Below are 17,831 nucleotides of genomic sequence, written 5' to 3'. Positions count from 1 at the left end.
ATGGTTATGTGGCACATCACCATGTATACATGCAAAGGTTATGTAGGTTGTAGAGCCCACATGCATTGATGAGGCTGTTGGAAATGTGTGTTGGGAGAAAGCTATGGATGAGGAGATGGATGCACTATATGGAAATGAGACTTGGAATTTAGTGCAATTGCCTGAAGGCAAGAAAGCCATTGGATACAAGTGGGTGTGCAAAGTAAAACATAACAGTGATGGAAGCATAAGCAGGTACAAGGCTAGATTGGTAGCCAAAGGATATGCGCAGACATATGGCATTGATTATGAGGAAACTTTCAGCCCAATTGCCAAGATGGCAACAGTGAGAGTTGTGATAGAAGTGGCTACGTCAAAGCAATGGTCTTTACATCAGATGGATGTAAAGAATGCATTCTTGCATGGGGATTTGCAGGAAGAGGTGTATATGTTGCAGCCACCTGGTTATGAGGATGTGAGTCACCCCGAGCATGTGTGTAGGTTGAAGAAAGCCTTGTATGGCTTAAAACAAGCACCAAGAGCATGGTCTGACAAGATTTCTGAATATCTTGTCACTATTGGCTTTCATGTAGCCAATGCAAATTTCTGGCTGTATGTGAGACACAGTGATAGAGGGGTTGTTCTTGTTGTCATCTATGTAGATGACTTGATCATTACGGGGGACCATGATGTAGAGATCTTTGATGTAAAGATCTTGCTTAGACAGAAGTTTGAGATGAAGGATCTGGGGGAGCTCAGATATTTCTTGGGCATTGAGGTGATTAGGTCGCCACATGGTATTGGATTACTGCAGAGACAGTATGGCTTGGACATGTTGTCCAAGTATGGTATGACAAGCTGTAAGCCTATCTCAGTGCCATTGGATCAGAATGGCAAGTTTAGTGCAGATTCAGGAGAGATTTTGGAGGATCCTACTATGTATAGGCACATAGTAGGAAGCTTGATCTACATGACGATCACCAAGCCGGATTTGAGCTATGCTGTTGGGTTGGTGAGTTAGTTTATGCAGGCTCCTCGGAAGTCGCATTTGGATGCATTGAGATGAATACTGAGGCATGTGAGGAGGCATGTGAGGTCTACTTTGCATTGAGATGAATACTGAGGCATGTGAGGTCTACTTTGCATTGTGGACTATTTTATGAAACTGGTTTATGCAGGCTCCTCGGAAGTCGCATTTGGATACATTGAGATGAATACTGAGGCATGTGAGGTCTACTTTGCATTGAGATGAATACTGAGGCATGTGAGGTCTACTTTGCATTGTGGACTATTTTATGAAACTGGGACAGAGAGATGTGTACATGGGGGTACACAGATGCTGATTGGGTTGGTAGTATCTCAAATAGGAGATCTACTAGTGGCTTCATGTTTTCTTTGGGGAGTGCTGCTGTGACTTGGAGCAGCAAGAAGCAACCTACGATTGCTCTATCTAGTACAGAGGCCAAGTACAGAGGCGCTGCTATGGCAGCATGTGAGGTAGCTTGGTTGAGAAAGCTACTTGCAGATTTGGGTGGATAGACAAGTTGTCATTTTCTGTGACAACATTAGCAGTATACAGCTGGTCAGGAACCTATTTTTTCATGCTCGCACGAAGCATATAGAGGTCCACTACCATTTCCTCAGAGAGAAGGTCTTGGCAGGAGATGTTGACCATGTTTATGTCAGCACACAGGATCAGGTCGCTGACATCTTCACCAAAGCATTGGGTACAGAGAAGCTCCGTCGATTCAGGGCTTAGATTGGTGTACGTGAGATGGAGTTGAGCTCGAGGGGGAGTGTTGAGATATCGAGCTCATCTAGTGAGGAGGCAGTGGACAAAGATGACCCGCCTGGGGGATAGGCCCCAGACTTACACCACTGGCATGGTTAGTGAGATCATGGGTGATATGCAGCCAATGGGATGACAGGCTGTGTGACAGCCATTCTAGAGACTGGCATAGTTATAGTGCCAGCTCATTTAGTTGGGTTCACACTATAGAGAACCCTAGTATGTATTTGGTTGAGTACCTTTTCATATGTGTGTACTCTTATCTTTGTATATGGTGTGTTGAGTGTTGAGTGAAGAAGAAGAAGATTTTCAGCCTCTCACCTTGAGTGCTCTCTTTTAGGGTTTTGTGTGTGTGTGTGTGTGCTTGCAAGAGCTCAAGCTCTCTTCTCCCCTACATCTTTTCATGCAATTGTGTAATGTCAATGTAATTTTGTGAGTGTGTGTGTGCTTGCAAGAGCTCAAGCTCTCTTCTCCCCTACATCTTTTCATGCAATTGTGTAATGTCAATGTAATTTTGCTGATTTTTAGAGTATTCCTTCAAGATGCCATAGGTTCTGATCAAACTGGGGATTATAATGATCTCTTGTGCTCTTTCACAACAACGAGGGAGCATGTGCTTAAAATGATTAGATATCCCCATTGCAAGAAGATACGTATGGCTATTTCCAATGAAATCATACAAGAGGTTTCCCAAAGTATCAGTAGTGTTGATGTTCTAAATGCATAATACAATAAGGTAGGCATTAGCACGAAGGGCTACAAGGCTCTTCATCAATTTCTAGGAGACACCCTTCGTATAAGAAATGTATCACGCACAACCTTTTCCCGCCACCAAAGAGGATTCATCTAGCAAAGGGAGTGAGAAATAAAGATGTAAAATGCAGGATTGGGGATTACTACCACATCAATGATACACTTACCATTGCAGCATGGGGAAAGAAGAAGACTGCGGATCGTAATGTTTCATTCGAATTCAATGAGTTCAACAACATTTTTGTTGAAATGTGAAAGCTACAAAAGGAAACGATATTGTTCTATGGGTTGCCTTCTGGATGTAAGTATCACAAGTAACTTGTACGCATTATGTCTGTGCTCATTTATAGGGAACGACTTAACATTTTGTTTGATTTTCGAGTTTTTTAGGTTCCAAGGTCTCTTTCATGTTGAAGTTGGATGAGTGCCAGATTATGAAGGGAAAAAGGCTAGAGAGAATGAGTGTCACACTCATGAACCACATTATGGTGGCAACCTTTAAGTCTCCGTTTGCTACCACTCTTGCAGAAGGGCCCAATGATGAGGTAGAGAGCACAATTGATTTTCAAGAGCAAGGGCATGATAATATTTCACACACTAAACCATTATTTAGTGTTCAATCAGAGAAAGATATATAGTGGTTATAGGAGCATTTGAGGTTCCCAAATGGAGACACATGAGGTGCTATCATGGGTCTTTGAGAGGGTTGCCTTGGGTTAGTGATGTGATAAAGTAATAAATAGGGGGTGAGAAGCTAGATGTTGATGGTTTAGGGAGCTTTGATGTTGATTAGCATCTTGGCGGGGATCTGAAGACAATAAAGTGTATGATGGGTTGCACTCAAGGTGAAAATACAACTCACCCATGCCCTTGGTGTATGCATGTATTGAAACAAAAAACCAAGAAGAAACGCAAGGGGACGGCCAATGGTGATGAAGAGGAATGTGAGGAAACAAGAAATTGCAAGGGAGAGTGGGACGGTGGTGTCCTTTCATCACCTATGTTGGCACCTCTAAACAGAGACTTAAGGGATAATAGTTGGAACCCCATAATTCCTTTCCCTCTTAGGAATGTTCACTTTTGTACTTTGCATGCTTTCATGCGTATCTCTGACCACCTCTTAAAGTGTCACATAAACTATGCATTCACTATGCCCAGTAAAACTGGACAGGATAAGGCAATTGCTAGAGTGGAGAAGATCTTAAATGACATTTGTTGCCATGGGGGCAACATGGAGATAAGAGTTAACCAAAAGACCTCTGGAGTTTCACATATGGTTGCTCAAAAGGTTTCAATGAGTAGAGGCAAGGCGAGAAGGTTTCTCGAGAAGCCCAACAAGCGGGACAAGGTTCAGAGAAATGCAGACAGGTAACATGTCGAGGAAGGTGAAAATGTTCCTGCGAAGAGATGGGAGGTGTGGAAAGACCTTTGTGCTTGTACTACTTTGGACTTCTTGGATGCAAACATTGTTGTTTTGCATGAGCAAAATTTCAATAAGGTAGTGCAAGTGTGGGCAAATTTCAATAAGGTAGGGCAAGTGTGAGCAAGTGTGGGCAAATTTCAATAAGATAGTGCAGTTGATGAGTCAAAGCAGCACAACAGATAAAAATCGCAAATAATTTCAAACAATTTCAAGCAGAGTTGAAAAGCTTCACTGAAGTCGTGGTCCGCACATGGGGTGAATATTGTGTGCAGTACATGGTAATATAATGCTTTTAATGATTTTGCAAAACAGATCTCTTTTTCTAATGCACTTTTTTTGAATGGTGGTTTTGTTTGCTATTTGCAACACATCTTGTACACTCATGGTGCATATTTCATGAGCGCCTATGGCTCTCTTGACATGTGGAGCACCCAAGGAATGGAGAAAAGTCATTACCATGCAAGGGCAGCCTATTTCAAGAACACAAGACATGGAGGTGGCAGGACTCAATCAAACTATCCCAAAGAAATGTTTGATTGGTTCTTCTGTTATACCTTTGGGAGAAACCTTTCAAGGGAGAGGGCTTGAATGCCCAAATTGGCCCAAATTGCCAAAATGAAAAGTAAGGGTCAAAAAACAACAAGGTGGAGGGCAGGGACAGGACTTGCATGTTATGCGGCATGGAAGGTTACACGTAGGAGAGTTGGTAAAGTATGGGTTCCTATAGACTTGAATGAGGCCTAGGGTTGATGTGTAGCTGATCTATGGGGATACTATCTATTGAATGTAATCAGGTGTTATAATTGAGAATGTAAATGGTTCTTTTTTTCCTAATATATACAGCCATGTTATCTTTCGTGTTTAAAAACCCATTTTTTGGTGCATGACATTTTTTGAAAAACTAGGGTTTCGTGTACTGATTACATTGGCCACTATAAATGAGCACCATCTCTCTTTTTGTCTATTTTGTACAAGCACTTTGAGAGCACACAAACACTAACTCCTCATAGGCACAATTACTTCTTCCAAACTCGCATGGTACTTATTCTATATCGAGGTCCACATGCAACCTGATGAGGATGCTCTCTGAGCCCAAGAGCTAGAAGTTAGGGATTTGTACAACCTTGCCGCCCAGATCGACAATTTTGTTTTTACATGTAGCATCTACAGGGCTCAATTTTCCATACTGATGAGTGGGAGGCCACGTAATGACCCCTCCATATACCACAAGCTAACCGCACAAGGGCGTTGCAGTTTGCTAGGAACATTGCAGAGCACTGGCAGTCTATGGTGCAAATTTTGTTGCGGTTTTGGGAGTCCCCCATGAAGTCATGCGCCATTACCAATTTTGTTAGATTGATATACTTCCCTTGCTAGGATTGATTGGTAGCGAGGATGCTTTGTAATATCTTCAAATATAGTTTTGGGAGTCCCCCTTGGTTTCGAGGACCATGAAGTCATGCGCCATTACCAATTTTGTTAGATTGATATACTTCCCTTGCTAGGTTTGATTGGTAGCGAGGATGCTTTGTAATATCTTCAAATATAGTTTTTTTGATGCCTTGAATTATATCCCAAATATTTACGTTGCTTTGTAATACTTGAAGAAGTCTCAAGATGTTGAGTTTTGAAATATGACATGCTTGGTATTCCAAATATTCATGTGTTTTGATGCTTTGTGATAAGTGTCTAGAAGGGTGCCAAAATTCACTGTGCAATTTGGCCGGAAAGGCTAATTTTCCACCCTTCTGGACCAATAAAATATTTCCTCAATTTTATCAAATGTCTTCAGTGTGAACGCTTATTCAAATGATGCCCCATGCATTTAGCATGTGTACGATTTGTTTGCATGCTTGAGTGACCTCTTAAAATTATGGTTTTTTAAGGGTTATTACAATGATAGCATTTTCTTGTATAAATAAAGGTCGACCTCTATTTTTCCCCATTCTTACCCGCATCTTTACCCTCAGCTCTCCTCACCATGGCGCGGACAAAGCAAACAGTGAAGAAGATGAGCGAAGAATGACATGCCCGATTGAGGGACAACAAAAATAAGAATTTGGAGCGTTACAATCGCAAACTCAAGAAAAATTTGACAAAGCAAGCCAGCTCATCCTGGCCAAGCAAATAGGTAAAGTTGGTGGATTACGGTATGGAAGACAGCAGTGCAACAGAAACCGACACTAACACCGACACCGACTTGCAGGGAGCCTACATGGGCACACATGGAGATTCCCAACCACCCAGCCGTAGGGGGAAAGACCTTGCCACGCATCAACATGCAACATTAAGAGCAGCAAGGGGAGTTAGAGGAGAAACAGGAGCAAGACCAACAACAACAACAAGAGCAGTAAGGGAGGCAAGAGGAACAAGCATCGGACCCAAAAAAGAAACAGAAAGAAGTCAACGTATTACAAGCCTCGCCCATTACAACCACGTCCCGTTGATCGTCTTCCTCGTGGCCCCGCTCATAGGAGACGCTCAGGGTATAGGGCTTTCCAAGAGATACGACACTACTAGAAGTCCATGGAGCTTCTCATCTGGAGGTCACCTTTCTCAAGAACGTGCAAAGAAATTTTATGGGAATACAAGATGGAATGCCGGATGTAGTTGGTTGCCCTAGAGGCCTTGCAAGAAGCCGCTAAAGCATATCTCATTAATTTATTTGAGGACACAAACTTGTGCACCATCCATGCAAAGCAGGTCACCATAATGGTGAAGCACGTCACAGAGAAACGAAAAATGATGTTCTCAATTTTCAATGTCTCTCAACTTTTCATATTAATGAATTTTCGATGTGTTTTATATCTTCCTCTTGCATATTTGATTGTCTATTTCATTGTGCAATTGATTTAATCGTGTAATATATATATATCTTCCATTACGTTTCAATAAAGGGCCACAAGGGTGCGAAAAAGGTCCCTCCGGGCCACATGCAATGGCCATTGATTTAATCGTGTAATATATATATCTTCCATTACGTTTCAATAAAGGGCCACAAGGGTGCGAAAAAGGTCCCTCCGGGCCACATGCAATGGCCATTTTCGCACCCTTCTGGCCCACATGGGTTTTAATTGTTACATGGTTTTTAATTCTAAGATGTATCATCATGAAGGGCATGGGGTGGGAAAATGCTGTGTACGGGGACCTCGTATAGGCCATTTTTGTGATGGCCAAAGGGGTACAAAAGTGTTGTGTATGGGTGCCTCGTACAAGCCATTTTTGCACCCCTCTCGCCCTCCTAAAAGTTTTTGTAAATTTTTTCCTAAAATTTGAAGGTTTTAATGAATATTAAAATTCAAATCCCTGAAAATCGGCCGTAGATCAAAATTTCCATTAGGATGGAAGTATCATGGAATTAAGATGCTCTATAGGCAACCCGATACATCATGAAGTTGGTCTCCTTAAATGGTCTTTTCCCAAAGTGAAGAATGCAAGGGAAGGAAGATGATATAAATACAAGACATAATTGATTTTAAACCTTCAAAATCAAAATGCATGTATTTTTTTATTTCCTTTGTTAAATTAAGGTAAATTAGAGATCAAAAGGGATGGCCTCGTACATCTTCATGTTGTTCTCAATATCTTTTTGCGTGCTCTCACTATTAACAAACCAAAGTTATTTTTTTAATTTCCACCATGTTCTGTGGTTAATTAGGGGTTAAATAAGTTATTCTCATTCTAGTAGAGGGTGTAAAGCTATCAAAATTGTGATGGCCAGAGGGGTGCAAAAATGCTATGTACGGGGGCCTCGTACTGGCCATTTTCACACCCCTCTGGCCCTTCTAAAATCTTTTGTAGTTTTTTTCCTAAAATTTGAAGACACACCATTTTATATAATTAATTAGAACTAAAGAAGTTATTGTCATTCTAGTGGAGGACATAAAGCTATCTAAATCGTGATAGCCAGAGGGGTGTGAAAATGCTGTGTGCGGGGGCCTGGTATAGGCCATTTTTGCACCCCTCTGGCCCTTTTAAAATATTTTATAGTTTTTTTCATAAAATTTGAAGACACACCATTTATATGATTAATTAGGGGCTAAAAAAGTTATTCTCATTCTAGTTTTGGGCGTAAGACTTCAAAATCGTGATGGCCAGAGGGCTGTGAAGAAGCTGTGCAACACGGGGGCCTCGTGCAAGCCATTTTCGCACCCCTTTGGCCCTTCTAATTTTTTTAATAGTTTTTTCCCTAAATTTGAACATTTATTTTGGTTCATGTCGTCAAGGGAAAAAACTTTTATTTCACTTGAAAACCAACTAAAATTAAATGGCAAATATTTTCACATTGCAAATCAAACACATGTACTTAAAAAGCATCATTCTACATAAAAAGGTTACATATGGGATTTTGGAATATTTTTTACAAGTGAGGTTTGGCGGAGCTCGCCGGTTAGAATGGCAGTGGCAATTTCTTGAGGTGAGTCATGGCCAAGGGACTTGGCAATTCCTAATTGGGCACCTTGCCTCTATATCAGCTCCCAAAAGTGGTCATGAGACTAACGACTTCTTAACTAGGATTACAAAACTGACCGACCGGCCAATAGTGGCCATGCATAGTTGCTTTGAGAAGGTCTTCAATGCAAAAAGGGGGAAGCTAGCATCCGGTGTGAATTCTTTGTGAATAATCACAGTCATTGGGTGGAAGGTGTTTGATGTAGTGGGCAAGAGCCGGCAGATGTGGACCTATAGTAGATCGCGTTCCCCCACACCGCATAGCAAAACTGTCCATCTCTAGCACCCTAGCTTGCTTATCATCTTCATTTGCATCAGCCTTTCTTTCCAAGTCGATGTTGGACTTGGATTCATCGATATTATGTGTTGGAGTTGGTGTCCAAGGCACAATTGCATGGTATACACTTTGTTGCGCCGCTTAGAACTCCTCCTCGGTGACGTTTGCTTGCTTTGCATTCCTGGCTGCCTCCAAGGAAATCACCACTGTCTCCTCCATAGAGTTTGTGAGTGGGAGGAGGTTCTCCTCCATGTTTCCTATGTTGGAGTCGTTCGAATGGGAACTCTGTCTTCACCTTGAGCAAGCACTCATCCATGCAATGTTTCCTAGTATGTTGGAGTCGTTCGAATGGGAACTCTGCCTTCACCTTGAGCATGCTCAATGTTACATACCCGTAACGCCGCTACGGGCGTTACCACAAGAGGGGACGGCCTCTGGCTCACCACCCAGCCATAGAGGAAGAATGAGGATTGCCCCTCATCCCCCAGGCTATATAGTGTGTGGCCTACCGTCCACACTAGCCTGGCCGCCCATGACTCCGCATGGGCGTCCTCTCCCACTGAACCCCGGATATGGCCATCCGGTCTGCCGTCGGTCATCACAGGCGTTACAGCCTACATGACATTACCCCCCCCTTAAGAAGAGTTTTCGTCCTTGAAAACAAACTGGGGAAACCTTTTGGAAATTGCACTACGGCGTTCCCAGGTTGCCACGTCCTCATCCCTATCTGTCCATTCAACAAGTTCCTCCTGGTACACTTTATGTCGGGTTTGTCTGTCACGATACTCTAGAATCTTTTCAGGTTCATGTGGTATCTTTGGTGGCTCTATCAAGTCCACCAAAATCTCTGGAGAAACTGCGTTCTCTAACCCGTGAACTGATTTCTTCAGTTTACTGACATGGAAGACAGGATAGACTTGAGAACTCTCTGGTAACTCAAGTTTATATGCTATGTCCCCAATCTTCTTAAGGATTTTAAAAGGACCACAATATCTTGGAGAAAGTTTATCACACTTTCCCATTTTCATGGTTTCTGACTGCGCAGGAACCTTGAGGAATACAAAGTCACCTTCTGCAAAGGTCACCTTTCTACGTCCTTTATCCACATAAGTTTTAGCGCGATCCTGAGTGCTACGAATGCTCTCACATGCGGCTCTGAGCATATCATTCATATCTTGAAGGAAATCCTTGACAGATTGAATCTTCTCCTTTTCTAGGCCTACAGCCATCGGAGATCTCGGCTGAAAACCATACATCAACATGAATGGTGTAAATCCAATCGCTAAGTGTTTGGAGCTGTTATAGGCAAACTCCAATAAGGGCAAGTACTCTTCCCAATTAGATTGCTTCTTACTAACATAAGAATGCAACATATCCTCTAGAATTTGGTTAACTCTTTCAGTTTGACCATCAGACTTCGGATGATCTGCCGTACTCATACTCAAAGTAATATCCAACTTTTGAAGAATTTTCCTCCAAAAATAACTGTTGAACTTTCTATCTCTATCCGACACTATATCTGCGGGCAGGCCATATAGCTTGTAGAGATGTTCAATAAAGAGTTTTGCCAACTCTGGCGTTTTAACAATTTTCTTCGTGGCAATAAACTTTGCCATTTTAGCTGTCCACTACTACCCACACTGAGTCATTCCCTCGACTCGTCTTGGGTAGCCCAGTAATGAAATCCATGGAAATGCTTTCCCATTTCCCTTGAGGAATCTTTAGCGGATGGAGTAGTCCTCCAACCTTAAGACGTTCATGTTTATTGACCTGTCACTTACTGCATTTCAGCACATAAGTTTGGACGTTCTTAAACAAACTAGGCCAATAAAACTGTCTTTTTACTAGTGCATAGGTCTTCTGAATCCCAGGGTGACCCGCACTTGGACTATCAAAACTATACCCCAAAGACTCGGCTAGCCTCTCCGAACTAACTCTCGCTTCGCTACCTGCCGCACCTACGACCAGTCCCTCCAGACTAGCATTACGTGCCGGCGAGGAAGGTGGGCGCGGTTGTGACAAAGTGCGTACGCGTACAGCACGCCAGACATGCTCACACAAGCCATGATTTGGTATTTCAACCAAAACCTTAAGGCAAATTTCATGCCTTATTTTGCATCATGTCATTAGCACAGAAGCTAATGTACTGGAGAGCACTCTAGTAGCGCAAGTTCTTAGACTATGCTACTAGATATTTGTAGACTACGCTACCATGTTGCATCACCAACTTGTTAAAACTTCTCCTTGGAAAGCTCTACAGCCATAGGAGAAATAAACTAGAGTCAATCTAATCATGCATCACAAGGATTAGTTCCAAAGTTGAGAGATACTTTCTCTCTTAGAGTAACATCATTGCACAAGCATATGCTCTATAATCTTGTTGAGTTTCAACTACCATCAATCTACGAATGGTTAAACTCCACTCTAACTCAGAGTAAATGTAAGTTTTGAAAATTTCCTTTCAAATATAACAATCAAACTTCCTATCTCTTATGCCATACTATCTTTGCGGGGGCCATATAGTATGCGGAGATGTTGATAAAGATTCTGGCACCACTACGGGTGTCTGGAGTTACATCCAATCACTTACAACTCTTTGTTGCTATTACCAGACACATCCCTTCAAGTATTGTCTGGACTCACACAACTATTCGAGTTTATGTGATATTTGAGGATATCCCTCCTTTCTCTCAAGAAAGGTTTTTGTCCTCAAAAACTCTATTGTCAAGCGGACTACGCGCTAGTGTCATAGGTTCAAGAACAAATCTAGACCGTGTTAATATCATATGGTATATTCTTGAGTCCTTCCAAGAAACTTTTAAACATCTTGCAACGAAGATGTGGTATAGTGTCTACGCACATATGGTGGTACTATTGATAAACTGCTTTGCAACAGATCAGTGGTTTCACACTTGTAACAAAGTGCTTCATTGTTGCATATTATTACCCTTCATAAGTGTTTACACACTTATGAATTAAATGGGTGGGTTGTACCATCTATCAAGGAAAATTCCAAACTACTAATAACCACATTATCAATCCACAGATAATGACTGAGCTTGCTGCGAAGCCATAGGTTGCTAGATAATTGATGGTAATTACACAAGCCCAATGTCTCATTACATCGTACATTCAATATAAATGCGAACATCACAGTACTTCGTGATGATGAACTTAGGAATATCATCCTATCCCTGTTTGGTGTTGGTATGAAGTATAACAATGAGAACATTATTTGCTGCCTCCTCATTATAGCGGCAAAGCTACCTACCCATCATAGGTGGCAATCTCTACCAAGCTATAACCAATGACAAGCAAATAAATGAGTACTCTTGTAAGAACTTCATAACTATATCTCACACCAAACTCACTACGGATTAAATGCTAGGGCTTGCAAAATTGAATGTAGGTAGAGGGGATCATCAAACTACGGATGACCTCGACAACTCACTAGGACTAGTGATGTGTAACTTTTAAGTTACTCCACTCTCCTTGCTTATTCCATACCATCGAACAAATCGGTCCCTCGATTTGAGCAACGTCAACATATTTATGAGTACCTCGATACTCATGGATTGTGGTTCGGGAATTTAAAATGTTGATCTAGAGTATCTTTCACTCGAGGATCTTAATTTTATTAGCAGCTATGTATTAGTAGTGAGTAACTACATACCCACTATCATCACACTAGTAGCTCCATACTAGTTTGTGAGTAACTCCGTACCCAATGGCGTAACTCCCCCGAGTGGGAGTACCATATACAACCATCTATAACAAGATGCTTAAGTCACTTGCTGCTAAGAAGTGACTACACAAATTGACCCCTCCATTGCACATTGCAGTACAATCTCTGGTATTACAACACGAAATTTTGGACGTCCTTATCATAGAGGTCAACTTAAAAACTAGTGCATAGGTCTTGTGGAGTCTCGGCTGACCTAACCACACCACTAGTGACTTCCTACAAAAAATGTGGCGCCGAAGTCACCACCTATGTACTTTAACTCCGTAAAGTACATGGTCTTCATCTATCATCTATGGAAAGTTGTAAAACATTCCTGCGATGGATTTTTATCACCCTAAAATTATTGTGCACTATTTTAGTGTTAAGAGCTTTTTTCCTAGGTACCATGGTTTACCCCAAGCTCATTTGTTGCTAAATTCTCCGATTTAACAAGAGATATGTCCGCCTCCGAACACTCCGATTCAGCCCCAGACTTTGAGTTTACTTCTTAACACTCCGGTTAAGTTAAAACTCACTAGATACAGTAGGATTTACCACTAAGCTCTCCGGCTTAGCCTTCTATCCTAACTCAGCCCGAGTTTATGTACACTTCATATGTCGGATCCGATACTAACAACAACCAGGCTCATCTGGAGTGAGATACTACTCACTATTGCCATGTAAAACCTTATTAAATCCTAGAAATGCTCCACTCATTTCCCAGGGGTCATACGACTTATAGGGTTTACACGCACATGAACTTGTAAGCAAAATAGCCTGTCATGCAATATTACAATTGCTTACGTAGGAAAGTAATATATTTCCCAAAATCATATGGTAGCAACTAAAATGTGCTCACAATCACACACTTATGTTGAACATAGGCAAGACTACACTTGCAAAATGCTATAGGGCATCTCCCATGCATGAAACTGTCCAACCAACTAGTCTTACTGCTAACCTCTAGATTTAGATCACTCCGGAACTAAATCACTCTGTTAGCACTAGTACACCATCATGGTCTTGCTACCTAGAGCTTCTCCGAACTCTGTAACTGGGTTTTATCCCAACTTATGGCTATATTTGGTAATTTTCAAAGTTCAAATTTTATCTTGCACACTTTATCACTACAGACAAGTGTACATACAGACCTGCCAAAGAGTCAAGTTACATGCACATTCCACCAAGACTACAATTGATTCCGTGAGAATTGGATGTCCCATACCATCAAATTACCACCAAACCAATTGATGTGACGTATAAAAAGGCTATTTCCCCCCTCGAAAGGTCACCACAAACTCTCGAGTAGTGGGATGTCGATGCATGGCAATAAAAAGAAGAGAAAAACATGCTAGTAAGTTTAAGAACAGTGCTCTTCGTCAACTTCTATAAGGGCATTGAGCATTACATCTCAAGACTATACCCCTTCAGATTTACCTTTGATTTCTACAAATCAATCCTAAATCTTCTATTATAGTGTTACATACCCGTAACGCCGCTACGTGCGTTACCACAAGAGGGGACAGCCTCTGGCTCACCACCCACAGCCATAGAGGAAGAATGAGGATTGCCCCTCATCCCCCAGGCTATATAGTGTGTGGCCTGCCGTCCACACTAGCCTGGCCGCCCATGACTCCGCATGGGCGTCCTCTCCCACTGAACCCCGAATATAGCCATCCGGTCTGCCGTCGGTCATCACAGGCGTTACAGCCTACGTGACACTCAAGCACTCATCCATGCAAAGGCCACAACCGGACATAGAGAGTCAATCTATATCTCAAGAAGGTGGGCAGAGTCATCTTCATCTTCAATGCGGTGTCGCTTCCACTGGCCTCAAAGCGATGCAGATTTTCTGTGAGCGCCAGTGCACCTCCTGGGAATTGTTTTACGATGATGAGGCTTTCATTGACACCTGTGTGCGCTATGCTTTGAGGCTCTTCCTTATCGTGGATGAATCCGCCAAGGTGCAGTTGTGGCATTTCAACCTCCTCTCCTTCTGAAAGGAAGAATACAAAGCAGGCCAGCCATGATATGAAGCGATGGCCAATGGCACCTCTGTTGAGCTTGCGTACTTGCTTCTTGTCAAGCTCTAAGAAGTGTCCAGATTTTATAGCCATTGCTTCAAATCTTCAGAGAAGCTTTTGGAAGGGCCTATCATTGTGGTTGATGTACTCTAGAAGGTTGGAGGGCACCCACAATCTGTCATCGGTGGCCAAACAGACAGAGTGCAGCTTGATGTGGGTGTCCATGTAAGATAACGTGTCTATGGAGGTGGATTATGGAGATCCAACCGATCTCACGAGTGAACATTGCATGCAAGTGTGTGGCCTCTGGAAACTTGCTCTCATGGAGGAAGTCCATGAAGCGCTCGTAGGCAGCCATGTGGCTTGTGTTGTTGAGGCTAGCAAATACAAATGTTTGAATGTCAAACAATCCTTACCTTCCTACCCTGCACATTGAAGCAAGCGTTATTGATTCCCTCAAATCCCAAAATGTGTAGGTGATCACGGACATTCAAAACGCTCCAATGCTTACTTGCTTGGACAATCTCTACCCCCACATAAGGTAGACCTATAGAGAGATATATAGGCTCTACAACCGTCCTCTTGAGCTTGTAAGGGTATCCATGCACCCTTCTTCCTCATCCATCGCTCGTAATAGAAACGAGTAGACAAAGTGGTACGAGCTAGCAAGAATCGAAAGGAGACACTGGAATGCATTACATTGTACCTAAATTTCTCTCCTTTGGGCTCCCCCTCCACAATGTCCCACCCTTGGCCAAGCAAATTGACAATCTCTTCATAGCCTACCACCTTGCATATGTACATGGTTGGCATTCGTGTGCAAGTAATGGCCCGAAACATGTGGGCAAACACATGCATAGGGCATTCCTAGCTAAGACCAACCAATCTTGAGGCCTTTGTGTACTTCAAAGAAGATTGTATATCATTGGCCATCTTTGCTTTAAGAGAGCAACAATAGTCCAAACATCAGGCATTGGCCATTCAGCACTAGAGAGGGAAGGAGAGGGAACCTCTTCAAGCTTACCATTGAACCCGTTGACCTATGAACACCATATTAGTGAATTTGGGAATTTCCCAATTCCCATTTTTGAATACTTAAAAAAGGGGACATGGATAACATGTTTGTAAGTTTCTCAAAATCCTATCATATGACCTATCGTTGGAAAGCGCTTGAAAAATGGAATCTAAAGAGCTATAAAGCGCTCATTTTGGATTAGTGGTGTTCAAGTTATGGTTAATCCAAACTTTTGACCACGTGTCCCAAACTTGTGGAAAATTCCCATATTCCCCAATATGGTTTTTATGTCGGGACTACATATTTGTGGGTGTAGAAAAAAATCTTTCGACTAACAAGGTTAGAAGGGGCACTGTCAGAGAATACACCATCCCCAATGTGCGCATGTACGGCATAGAATGTTCCTGTTAGGCTTCTCCTCAATGATATTGGAAGGGAAAATATCTAGAAATGAGGAAACTATCAAATAAAGTTGAAAAGAATAGTTCACATACCATGTACACTAACATACCAAAGTCAAATCTACAAGGGAAACGAGGACTATCACAATGTGAGCTCAAAGAAATTTTTGATGTTGAGTACACATGTTGCAGTAGGGCCACCAATCCATCATGCCTTGTTTCCTTGAATCCTAGGAGACGTCCCTTCCAATGGTGCTCAGCCGCATCTCGATGCCGAACTCGATGTGGTCCAGTGGCATTGGGCTACAAATACACCCAATCTCCCTTTTGAAATTGTTTTTCAACCCAAGCAACGTGTTCATCCCTGGTATTGTACATGAGCAGAGCCCCAACCTCGTCCCTTGGCCTTCTCCTTGACAAAGATGCACTACCCTTCATAGTGTGTTATACTAGAAAGGTTTTAGGGGTGGAGAGAAAGAAGGAAGGTTGCAAAATACATGTTGGGGAGAGAGAGAGAGGTAGATGTGGGTGTGAGGAGATTCAAATGTGTGCACGCACGCGTGATAGAGATAGAGAACGCTGCAAATCTGAGCATAGTAGAGAGAAGGAAGGGAGAGAGAGAGAGAGAGAGAGAGAGAGAGAGAGAGAGAGAGAGAGAGAGAGAGAGAGAGAGAGAGAGAGAGAGGGTTGCACAGTAGAGAGAGAATGAGCTATGGAGATTTGAGGTTTGGGGTGAAGAGGATGATGTTGGAGAGAAGAATAATGTGCAGGGAGAGAAATATGAGGTGAAAAAATAAGTTTTTTGATATAATATGGTTTGGGTTGGGTTTTGAGAGGGAAAATTGCACTTTTGAAAATATTTTTAAAATTTTAATTTTTAAGGGTTTTTGATCCACAAGAATGATGGGACTGAAATTGGTGGAGTCCTCTACTTTTTAGAAGCTACCCCCTTGGTTTATCGCACCCTCCTACTTTTTGCACTCCACCTCCCTAATTTATGAAGGCCACTCCCTACTTTTTGAACCCCACAAATGTAGTAATGAGGGAGAAAAGCATACTTGCCCCCTACTTTTGGAGGAGACCAAATGTGCACACTCCTCTCTTCATATTGGTCCATTGATAATGAAGGTCATTTGCAAAGGGCCCAAAAGATGTCCAAATGTTTCCTAATGTCCCCCTTGAAGCTTTAAATAATGACACATAATTCCAGTTCTTACTTTCAATCAAAGTAGTTTGGTTCTTGTTCAGATTCTCAACCAAACTGCATTAGCTTGTTGGGTTTGATTTTGGTCCATTGATTGAAACATCAAACACATCATTTCCAACATTTGTTTGTGTATCATTTCTTGCCGGTGTCACTTGCACACTCGGGCTAGCATGCCCACTTGCATTCACATGTACGTTGGTGATCGACTCATCATAGCCATGCTCCAATCCTTCATCAATGTATGTGCCTTCCTCATTGGTGACCGGATCATCATAGCCATGCTCTAATCCTACATCAATGTATGTGCCTTCCTCTCATGAGCAAGCACATTCCCCATATTTGCCATCTCTTCCATCTCTTCAAGTAACGCCTTTTTTGCCTTTCAAGATCCACCCCTTGGTGCCATGGCTAAAAATGGAAAAATGGGTGTAAGAGGCTGAAAACTTATCAAAAATTGGAGATATTTAGCTCTTTGGATAGCCCTAGATGCGTACTACCCAACTATGTCAAAAGTAGAATTCTTAATATTCTCTATTTTAGGATTTTTGATACAATACTGAAAATGAAGAATGGACCCTAAAACCTTGAAAATAAGTTAGAATATTGATTGGATTGGCGTAATAGATTGCTAATGGATAGTACTACCCACTCCCCAAAGCAATTTACTTCAATCAAAGGCTAGGTATTTTCTTTTTTCTTTTTCACTTTTAGATCAAAGATAACTATGTTGGTTGCCCTACCAAATGACTCCTGAATCAAGTGGTTTTTTGGTTTTTCAAGAAGCTTA

The sequence above is a fragment of the Cibotium barometz genome, chromosome 9 (assembly GCF_041138505.1).
Source record: "Cibotium barometz isolate CiBa-2024 chromosome 9, ASM4113850v1, whole genome shotgun sequence".
Taxonomy (NCBI): Eukaryota; Viridiplantae; Streptophyta; class Polypodiopsida; order Cyatheales; family Cibotiaceae; genus Cibotium; species Cibotium barometz.
The sequence above is the reverse complement of the archived record's forward strand: the minus strand, read 5'-3'. Positions refer to the sequence as shown.